This window comes from Megalops cyprinoides, chromosome 1 (assembly GCF_013368585.1).
Source record: "Megalops cyprinoides isolate fMegCyp1 chromosome 1, fMegCyp1.pri, whole genome shotgun sequence".
NCBI lineage: Eukaryota > Metazoa > Chordata > Actinopteri > Elopiformes > Megalopidae > Megalops > Megalops cyprinoides.
The window spans coordinates 8,713,170-8,724,827 of NC_050583.1; the positions used below are offsets into that span (position 1 = coordinate 8,713,170).

At 42.9% G+C, this 11,658-nt stretch overlaps 1 pseudogene; it reads left to right on the top strand.

Annotated features, from left to right (window-relative positions):
- The first annotated feature begins 1,082 nt into the window (after positions 1-1,082).
- LOC118788511 lies at positions 1,083-5,023 on the top strand (annotated as a pseudogene).
- The last annotated feature ends 6,635 nt before the right edge of the window (positions 5,024-11,658 follow it).

Here is an 11,658-nt window from a genome sequence, read left to right on the forward strand (position 1 = left end):
GGAAATGCAGGGAATTCCACTTCGGGCGCACCACAGTTCTGACAAGCAGGTGTGATGACACTCTGGGGCTCATTCCTGATGTTCCTCAGATGCCAGCGCACCCACAGGACAACAATTTGTAGCTAGATTGCAGTGCTTTTAGTTGATGCTTTAACTGGTGACTTAGTGTACGTTTGGCTGGCTGCAAATAGCAAACTCTTTAAATCCTGAAATGGTAAGACCTTTGTTTTAAGCCTCCTTGCTATCATCAGTTATCATACAACACACTGCTGTTTTTAAGCAAAACATTACGAATTTGAAATATTGAAATTATTTGATATTATATGGGAATGGCCGGTATGCCATCCTCCACAAACTGGCGGGGCATACCACATACCTATACAGCACAGAAACGTTTTATGCTATTATCTGCTATATGCTCTGGGCCCTGATAACACTTCTAGGCATTGGATGAAATAACTCAATGTTCATGTTGAGGGGGCTTCCAGTGAAGGGTACAAGGCAAACAGGGAAGCTGGAACCCCGCATTAGCCAACAGCCGTGTCTGTTCACTGTGGGTAAGAGCTGCCAGCCAGTGAGCTGACTGGTACAGCCAGTCATGAGGAATTACGGGATATGACACTTCTTCACCTACCGTAACTGCATTAGACTAGACAGACTACATAGTTGCTCAATGTAAATATTGTACAATGATGGTTACGCAACAGTTTTGACTGGTATTTTTCCTGTTTCGTACATGTCATGTTTATGTAAACTTGAAAATATTTGGAAGTAAGGTGGTAATATTGTTTGTGCAATTGGCTACAGGTAACAGAGGTTGTTATCAGATGAGTACAGTATGGACTGATGATGAGAAATGTAACAAGGGGTATGTAATAGGGCAGGGTAATTAAGATGGAGAAAAAGATATGCTGGATGGTCCAAGTGTGTGCGTTTAATGTCTGGCTGCATGAAATTATATCTGAAATATGTGTGTCTAAATGAAGTTAGATGGTAGAGAAGTCACTGTTTTAAGGACCCAGACCTTAGGGTCACTATGTGTGCTTCTGTAGGGAACACTAAAAAGGGAATACCTGTGAGTGATGAACAGGTATGCACTGCAGTGTGACCCCCTAACTAGACAGGTCATCTACGTGCCATCGTAACTCCTGATAATATGCTTATAATGCATGTAAACACCTACTGCCAGCATCACAGATTTGAAATACAGAGAGTACGGAGAGCTGCTAGTTCAAAATACTCAAAAAGTGTAAATAATCTGCAGTCAGGTGCCAGCCAGTTCATTAGTAGCAAGTTAAAATGCCATTTGTTTGGTCTACAGAGTAGACTGAAAAGGAAACATGACCTAACACAATAACTTTCATTTATACATTACCAAGTTTTTTGTTCAGGGGCTCTATTACTATTTTCAGTCTTTCGAAAGCATGTAGTACAACTGTTTTGGTAGGTAAGTGAAATTATATAAGTAAATGACACTTTTTGTTGTTAAGAGTGCAGCAATTCTACAGACAGCAACAGCTAAAATAATGTATATCTGGCATTCTTCTTGTACATATTTTTGCATATAAAGATATAGATGATAAAGGTACTGGCATTATGCAGCATAGATATGTATTGCGGAACCGGTCTGGTCAGATTAATAGCAATAATTACTCATGTGCGCTGCCAGAAGTGAGAGTGAAACATTGTTTTGTTACACAAACCCATGGACTCCAGCCCAGTGCAGGACATGTTTGGTGTAAAATCTTACAATAACATAGCACATGATGAAGACTGCTGGTTAGTTAGGTGCTAGATGTATGCAAAAGCTAGAAATGAAGTTTGCTCACACTTTACAATGTCATACCTTGCATCTCAAGTTTATCCCCTACAGCCAGAATAAGGTGAATGCTTGTTTGTATCAGTAATTTGTTTAGGGGACTTGGGTAGGTATTCGGTTTTCAATTTTGGGATTCAGATATTCGTTTTTTTTGTTTTTTCTAAATGTAGGCTATCAATAAAGGTGAACTGCAAAATACATTTTGTCAGCACATTCTTGTACTATATTTATACTTTTTAATTGCACTGTTAAAATGTGCTCAGTGTGCTCAGCTGGGATGAAAACCAGCATTCACAGCGGGTCCCTGGGACCAGGACTGGGAAACACTGTCCTGGAGTTTAAGATTTTAATCCCCTATTAGTCATATATGCTAAAATTATAATGGTACAGTAAAACTCGCTGTTTTTAGAGGGACGCAATGCGTGTCTCCAAGGCAGTTCCATGTATGTTTCATTTGTAAAATGCCATGCATACCAAAGTGTACTTACCTATAAATCAACTACGCCCACAGAAACTGACAAGCTGCTTTAAAAACTGGGCTCAACTAATGCCAAATTAGCTTTTGGGTTTAACCAACACAAAGATGCAAGTATCTTTCCCACTGACAGCCATTTTCCTTGCTTTCTTTCTCCGTGGCTGTAGAGCCACAAACAACAACCTCAACGAATGCAAAAAAACAGCCAATGTGCCGGGGCTAGGGGTGCTGCCCGGTGGAGGCTGGGACAACCTGAGGAACGTGGACATGGGCCGGATCATGAACACGAATTACTCCCTTTGCCAGACCACGGAGGACGGGGCGTACCTCCTGCCAGACCAAGTGTTCACTGTGCCGCAGAAGTCCACCAAGGTGGAGGTCAACTCTGAGATCATCAAGAGCTGGTTGGAGCAGACCAGCACCACAGCCAGGTCCATAAACCTAGAGGTGTCCTTTGCTTCTGTACTCCAAGGCAAATTCTCTGCGGAGAACGAGAGGATAAAGAAGCACCAGGTGAAGGAGGAGTCCTACACCAGCCGCACGGAGGTGAGAGAGCCAGTGGGGCAAACCTGCATGCCCAGGTTGCCCAGTGCTAATCAAAGCCACACTTTAAAATAACTGCACAGCTGTTTCCTATTAGTTTGTACAGCACCTTTTTAGGCTTTATCAATGTCTTTTATTTATATAATAATTATATAATTATTTATAATAATTTAAGGAACAAACAAGCATTCGAGGGGAAGTGTATATTTGGGAGATTCAGTGACCTTTTAGGACTGGTATGCAAACAACTTCGGCGCCTAGATGTAAATTTAATGTGCATTGATTAAGGGGAGCAGCAGTGTGCTGGAATAGTAAAGTGCAGCTCTTTTAACCTGCAGGCTGCCCGCTCAATTTCAGCCTACAGGTATGGCTCAGTCTAGTGCAGAGGGATGCCTGCTTTTTCATACTTTTTTATCATTATTTAAAACAACAGAAGCTGAAGTGCGAATGGACAGCTGCTACACGTTAGCCTTTAAAATTTGACTGAGTTTAACAGTGTTTTTTTGACACTTTTCAATACATCAGCAATAATCCTAACCTAAGCTTGACAGGCTGCCACTAAACAACCAAGGGTAACATTCTCTCTCTTCTTTATGCCTCTCTCTCACTCTCACTCGCAGGTGCGTAATTTCATCTACAGTGTAAAAGCTCAGCCAGGCTTTGCCTTGGACCCGATTTTCACAAGCCGGGTGACTGACATTGCCAGCGCTCTCGAGAACAATGAGACCCGTTTGGCAGCCTACCTGTCAGAGACCCTGGTGCTGGACTATGGCACACACGTCCTCACCTCCGTAGACGCTGGGGCCACTCTGATGAAAGAAGACTACCTCAGAAAGTCCTTTGTGCTGAAAAGCATAAACAACTCCTTGACCTTGGCTGCCAGGGTGTCTTTCACCAAAGCAGTAGAGTTTGGACTGACTGCCAGCGTGGGCTTCCAAAAAATTGAGACACTGCTTGATGCCTATGAAGGAAACACAACCTACTCCCTCATCCTCAGCCACGGAGGCGTCCCCTTCTACCCCGGCATCTCTCTGCAGATGTGGCAACAGAGTATCAGCAATAATCTGGTGGCCATTGACCGCTCAGGACTTCCTCTTCACTTCTTCCTCAACAAGCAAACCCTCCCTGACCTCCCAGATCCCACCATCCTGAAGCTGGCCAGCGCTGTGTCCCAGGCCATTCAACGCTACTACACTGTCAACACCCACCCCGGCTGCACTGATCCTGGCTCCAGTAACTACAACTACCAGGCCAACCTGGACGACCAATCCTGTGAGGGTGTAACAAAGAACCTAAACTTTGGAGGGGTGTTCCAGCAGTGTACCCCACTCACCAGTGGTGCACCCACTCAGGAGCTGTGCGAGACCCTGACCCAGAAGAACCCCCAGACTGGGGATCTGAGCTGCCAGCAGTCCTACAACGAGACCCGTCTTCGGACAGAGGAGAGGGAGCAAGGCTACAGTGAGTACCAGTGCAGAAGAGTCTGCCGTACCTGCTGGCTGGTGCTGAAATGCTGCAAAACCGTGTGCAGTAATGTGTACCTTGTGCAGCGTGTGAGGGTGGAGACTTACTGGTGCGCCGCCGTCAACGTCACCACACCCAGTACCCCAGGATTCCTCTTCGGGGGACTGTATGGCCCCAAGCTGGTAAACCCCCTCACTAAGTTGAAGGGGTGCCCCGGCAGGTTTGGCTCCTACACCCTGATGTCGGAGGGCCTGAAGGTCTGCCTCAGCAGCAACTACGAGACGGACGCGCGTTTCGCGGTGCCGTTCGGGGGGCTGTTCAGCTGCGAGGCGGGCAACCCCATGGCGGGCGGGGACTCTCGGTGCCCGGCCGGGTTCACCCAGCACTCGGCGGGCGTCAGCGATGGGTGCGAGCTGCTGTTCTGCGCCAGCTCCGGCTCCTTCTCCCAGAGGGAGCTCGCACCTATCAAGCTGCCTCCCTACACCCGCCAGCCGGTGCTGGAACAAGCTGAACAAGAAAGCGTGGCCGTTGTGAGCGAGCGCGGCGCTGCTTGGGTCAGAAATGCGGACACGCGGCGTTGGACCAGGGCCTCCAGAAAAGATGCTCAGCGCATGGTGGAAGATTTCGCTCTGTCTGCCGCTCCACTGGAAAAAGGCATGTTTGGAGTGATTCTGGCCATCATTTTGCCAACAGCTGTGATGATTCTCTAAAGAAAATGTTAGAAATATTGCTAGGTACAATATAGCTGCCGTAATGTAATATAGCAGCTGCTATAACCACCATGCGCTGAGCTATAACCAATGATTACTCGGGATTAGGGGTGTGCAAAAATATTGTCTTTTTGATTAATCGTTTTTTAAAATCTGTCAGATTCAATATCGATCTGTAAAATTTATGGATCGGTCTTTTAGGCTAATATGCATTTTTTCCGGTTTTCTAGGTTCATTTCTGAAATGGTTCAACATAGCCAGAGAATTAAATAGACGGGCTCTGGCATAGCCTAACTGTCATATTAAAGGCAATTACAAGTCCCTCCTCATTAGATGTCGCTCTATCGTTTAACTTTTAACAGTTAACGACCTGCAAACGCATAGAGGAAAACCTGTTACATCAAATTTCTTAGGCTAACTGTGACGCAACCTCTCAGTATTCACCATGGCTAACCCTACGGTCACACGAACGACACAGGAGAGAGACAAAACGGCTGCCATTCATTTTCAATGAGAGTTGGCGATTTACAGCGACAAGAGACAAGTGGCCGTTGCAAAGCCAACTAGGTGGGGCTAAAATAGACTAGACTCGACGTCTGTTTTATGCAAATACTGAGCGATGCGACCTGGCGAAGGCAGCACGACACACATTACTGAAACGAATGATCCAACATTTTGGTTCCAGTCAAACATGGAGGGGAAGCTTATCATGGCAGTGTCGGGTTTCCCCATACTCTACAATTTCTCTTGACACGTACAGAGATATAAATAAAAAAATGATGCGTGGAGAATGGTGTCCGAAATTGTGGAGATGCCTGATATACATATTCCTATATATTTGCACTGCAGTCACAGCTTTTTAGCTTTAACTTCAAGACAGTGCACAATAGGGCTGCAACTAACGACTGTTTTGATAGTCGAATAATCTATCGATTATTGAAACGAGTAATCGACTATTCGGATTATAAAGCACACAATTACTCAATGGCTCTTATTTATCTATCGCCTTTTAAATTTAGCTTGAGGTTGGACTAATTCAGTGAGGGCACTTGCTTGCTGGGGAGTACAAGTCTGCTTCCTTTGAAGAAAGCCATCCATGGAGATCCAACAAACCCATAACTCATTCAAATTAAGACCTGATGTCATTGTGTATTTGTGCTTTACAACATAACTGCCACAAAACAATCGGGGTGGGGGAAAAAATTCTCCCTCTCTGGGATTGAACCAGCAGCCGTTTGGTTACAACTCCTACTCCTTAACCACTATGCTACACTGAATGAATCAGGGGCAGGCAGTGAAATTTGGGCACAACGATAAAAAGAACGGCTCTCAAGTGCGACTCGGATCCCTTCATTCGTACCAAAGACCCGTTCAAAATGCTCAGATGGGTAGCGAACGTAACGTCACTAATTCGAATGCAACCCACGTACGGCATGCACGCATAGACATGAGTTGTAGAAATCATCCGCGATGTAGAAAGTATCAAATTCTCTGGTGTTGTCTAAACGTGTGCACTCAACAGCAACACTGTCTCCAGCCATAATCGTCACCATGACAACAATTCAACGTTTAAGCAGAGACAGGCTCTGGTTTAACATTGTAAAGTTAGGGCACATTTGGAATGTGAAAAGGATCGTTATGAATTATTTGCTACACTGTGTGTTCAGCGTCATGAATAATTTATTGATCAAGAGAAAATGTATTTCAAAATAGAAAACGTTACAGCTCATAACATGAAGTAACATGGCCTTTAACTTTAACATTGGGTATGCTAGCTAGCTAACTAACTTAATGAAACGAGTCTTCATCATCCAGAGAGCCAACGTGCTCGAGCATAACTGGTGTGCTCCCATGCCAGGCAAGGTCAGGTTTGCAAATGTTGCCGTTCACAACCTTCTTGGCAGAGTTAACCCTTTTGTGCTTTCGGTCACACCGGTGTGAAAAGCCATTTAGCGCATATGCTAAAACCGGTGCGATTAGAAAACTAGATTGGAAAAAATCTAGCTAATTTTATCTTTGAGGAAACAACAATTTAACATTAAAAAATATACAAAATGCTAACTGAAACCTACAAGAAGAATAACGCTAATGAAAACATAAACTATGTAACATAACACGCGCTACAGAGCATAAAAAATAAGGGTTAAGAGTGAAATGCTGCCACACTTTTGAGGTCTTTGGTCGTGAAGGTGTTGCCATCCGTATTGTTCACTCCAGTAAAGCAACGCAGCTTAGGCTACATGTCTGAGCATTCGGAGTCAGCACGAAAAACATACGCGATGATGTCACCAGCTAATCAACAATTAAATTTGTTGGCAACTAATTTGATCATCGATTTTAGTCGACTACATCAATTATTTGTTGCACCCTAGTGCACAACCACTACCTAGCTAGCTAAACTGAACAGCAACACTTGCTCACGAATGCAATGTAATTTATCGCAACTCAAGAGAAACGTAGTTGTTCATGTTGGTTTTATTTTTAAGGAACTATGCCCATGTGTTCCTCAAATAAAAAGATTTTGGTATACAGCCATGCGTCGCTTAACGTCCCCCATACGTTCTGTGAAATAGGACGTTATGGGATTTGGATGTTGTGCCAACACCATACTATATACTTAGCAAACCTACATGGAATAGGCACGAGATTGGATGCTGCTGCTTACGAGTCGAAGCATACACTGTTATACGGTAAACTTTTTAATTGTAAGTATGCAAAGTTCACATTAAAACAAAGATAGAAAGTACAGTAGGCTAGCCTACAGTACATACAGTACATAAGACATTAGCATAGGCATTTATTATGACTATCAAGACATATGTATTATATGGTATACTATGTACTGTACAATCGCTTTATTTCCATGAGACATGAGATACACGTGTTGCATGCGGGAAGCGTTGCCTTCACTACGTCCGGTTACGTCCGCTACGTCCTGTTCTGCGACCGGGATTTTTAAACTTTAACCTTATGGGGACCACGCACATATATGCAAACAGATGTTGTCCGAATGGATGTTAAGCGGCGTATGACTGTACAAGCCTTTGGCCTTTTCTTTAGTGATTTTCACAATTTGTTTCCAGTGACTCTGCATTTGTAAATTTGTGTTCCCTTTAGAGCTTTTTAAACATCTCTCCAAATATGGAAAGCTGCTATAGTATTTCATACCTCATTCCTATCAAATCGATATTGAATCAGAATCGAATCAAATCAGATTGAATCAAATCGTTACCTTGTGAATCGGAATCGAATCAAATCAGGGCATCTGTGCCAATACCCAGCCCTACTCGGGATGTCAGTCTTTTGGGAAATTATGACTCTAATCATTACTCCTATTACCATTTTTTATTTGATCTTCTCTGTATGATTCTAAATATGTATGTAAAAATTAATATATTCTGAAATAAAAAAAGATAAAACAAAACATTTGTGGTTGTGCTTCATGATGTCCTCTGTTAAAACCCAGAGTGTTTAATTAGCATGTCATGTAATGTAAATAAAGGCAACTGACAATAATTTCATCAGTTCTGATCACTGCAAAGATAGGATATATGGTGCATTACTACGTATACTTAACTGTTACTATGGAGCAGTGTTAAGCAGTAGGCCTACCTCAGAGTGCATTCTGGGAAATGCAGTAGATTATAGTGGCGTCACCACTATCATGGCTCTAGACTAAAAGTGCCAAGCCCAGAGCTCCATGACCCCTCATTTCCACACCAGATTTACCCCTGAAAGCCCTACAGACCAAGTTGAGTACAGGTGAACCTCCCACCATCGAAACAGAACACTTTCCTCCAGTGTTTTAAGCGACAAAACGGGGTCCCCCAGATTTTCAACGATGTGAATGCACATGCATATGCTTCTCTTGCTAACTACTTGGCTACACTAAAAAATGAACAATTATTTCCTTCAAAATTAACAGGATTATTAGTCAGGCAGATAGGTCAGCACAGCCGATACACACACAAACAGCATGCCAGATAAACAGGACACTTGCATAGCATCCCCTGCATTATATAAGCAATGATTACTACCTGGAGGTTGTTAAGGTACATACGCAGGTGCCTGAAGCAAGTTATTATCTGACATCACATACCAAAGCTGTGAACAGTTCACGTCTTCTACGTCAGTGTTTCTCAATCCTCCTCCTGGAGGCCCACTGTCCTGCATATCTTCTATCTATCCTTGCTCTACCTACCTGACTGAACTCATCAGTGGCGATTTTGATTAGCTGAGCACACCTGATTTAATCAAGCAGCAAGGACAGACAGCAGATATGCAGGACAGTGGGCCTCCAGGAGAATTTGAAGAACTTGTAGAACTACAAATTCAACCAGCTACAGTATGTAGCCAGAATCCCTGTTGCGGCAATCAGTAAAGCAACAATACATGAGGATGTGCGTTCACTAGGCCTAAGACATAGTGGCAGAGCCAGAGGGGTGTCCGGGGTGACACTGGACACCCCTGATATCTGATTGGCCACCCTAAAGCATTTATTTTGACATCCAGCGGTGCCTTTTTCAAATCGAGGACGAGGAAGAGAGAATTAATATTTCCACAGCTCACGAGTCACGCAAGCGACTGACACAACTATAGCAGACCTGCGGCGAAAGCATCATTTTGAAGCAAGTTTTAAGGTTTAGCATCGGGTTTAGGTTTCTTGAACAACTTTTACGAAAGCTGAGTCGCTGTGTAGATGCATATTGGCAATTTGGCTCCATAACAGACAGTTAATCAGATAAGAGAGATCGGTTCCCAATTTAGCCTAACATTATGTTTACATCTGCGCTAGTAATACACGCCACGCATATACAGTGCATTGTCATAAGTTACGTAAGTTACAGAGCAGCTCCCTACCTGAAGCTAGTCAGAGTCAGTGTGGTCAGACTTCACAAGGATCCAGTCCACCACCAGGTCAGAGCATCTACCAGGCAGTCAGTCAGACAGTCAGAGACCTCTGGCTCTGAGCAAGACAGTGAGCCCGAGCGGCCAGGAGATGTCATCGAGCCCCTCCCAACTGCATCAAGCACCAGATATGCTGCTCCAAAAGGACCCAATGGTAGGCCTATACTTTAAAACTACACATTTTAGTTAGCAGCTGTTAGTATCTACCTTGCAGTAATTGCAGGGAACATTGTTTAAGTTTGTAATATTGGTGGGAACCAAAATTATTTTTCTTTTTCAAGTCTATTTCTGCTTGATAATATTTTGTGCAGGTATATCTTGTATTTTCAGTCAGACAGAAAAAAACATATTGTTTGACTTGGGTGGATCAGATAGGTCCATACTTGGTCATACCTGGTATGTCAAATTTCAGTTTTTTTTTTAAATAAATTTACTTCCATAAATAAACTATGCAAATTATGTCACACACAAATGCTATCTTACCTCCTTGGTGCTTGAGCTTTACTTTCTGAAAATATTTTGGATGTTCAACACTTATAGACCCAGATTATATATTCATGAAAACAGAGTGACCCAAGTCTCTCCAGTATGTGAGTACAGTACAGTGTGCGTGTGTGTGTGTGTGTGTGTGAGAGAGAGAGAGAGAGAGAGAGAGAGAGAGAGAGAGAGAGAGAGAGAGAGAGAGAGAGAGAGAGAGAGAGAGAGAGAGAGAAAGAAATTGAGCTGCAGTTCTGAGGTAGAGACACTGGCTATTCATAGTATGTTAAAGAATTGTAGTGAAGTAACCCTAGTGGACCACACTATCTGCCATATTGAAGAACTCCAGGTTAAGTGAATTATCACTTCTACCTCTAATCAGCAATCATGGGATTCATTCATGCTCCTTAGATGCCAGGTTAGGGTTACACTAATTTTCTGTCATGGTGTATGGACCCCCTGAAGTAGCCTTGGCCACCCCCTGTATGAAACTCGATGGTATCATCGAGTGCCAATGATCGTAAAAAATGCATATCATCCTGTGTATTATACACATGCTCATTTTAAAATATAATCAGATACTTACATCTCATATAAGAGGAGAAGCATAATTCACTATAACCGTCACTGATTAAATAACGTGCCATTCAGAACACTTCATCACGTCAATATAGCTAGTTAGGTTCCTTACGCTTTTTTATACGAATTGCTTTGCGCAGTAAAGGTGCACTACCACACTATGTAACATAACCCAGCATATTTCTATCACCAATTGTAAAAAAAAAAAAAAAAAAAAAAAAAAGCCTATAAGCACAGCTAGCAAGCTAGCTATCTTGCTTTTTTATTTCTCTCAAAGGGCACTTTAGGTTCTGGGGGATAGAAGCCCAGTAATATGTTCAAAAATTATATTCATTACAAGGCAGGAATATATGTACCACTTATCTGGCTAACTGTTAGATCGTGTACAACTGTTACCACCTTATATAATCCGTTACTATGCAGCGCGAGACTTTACAATTCTTATAATTCACAAGGGAATAACAAATTTGAAAACGGATCGAAATACTTGTATTGTGTTGTTCAGAATACATAAATTAACATTTGAAATCTCATTTAAAACAACACATCTTAAAAATCCCGTCAGAGTATGATAAAATATCTGCGGGTGCTTGTTCACAGCAGAACTACCTGGGATATAGGCTCAGTTTAGCTGGAATCCCCAGTGACGGAACTATGACGATCCGTGACCTTTGACTCCAGAT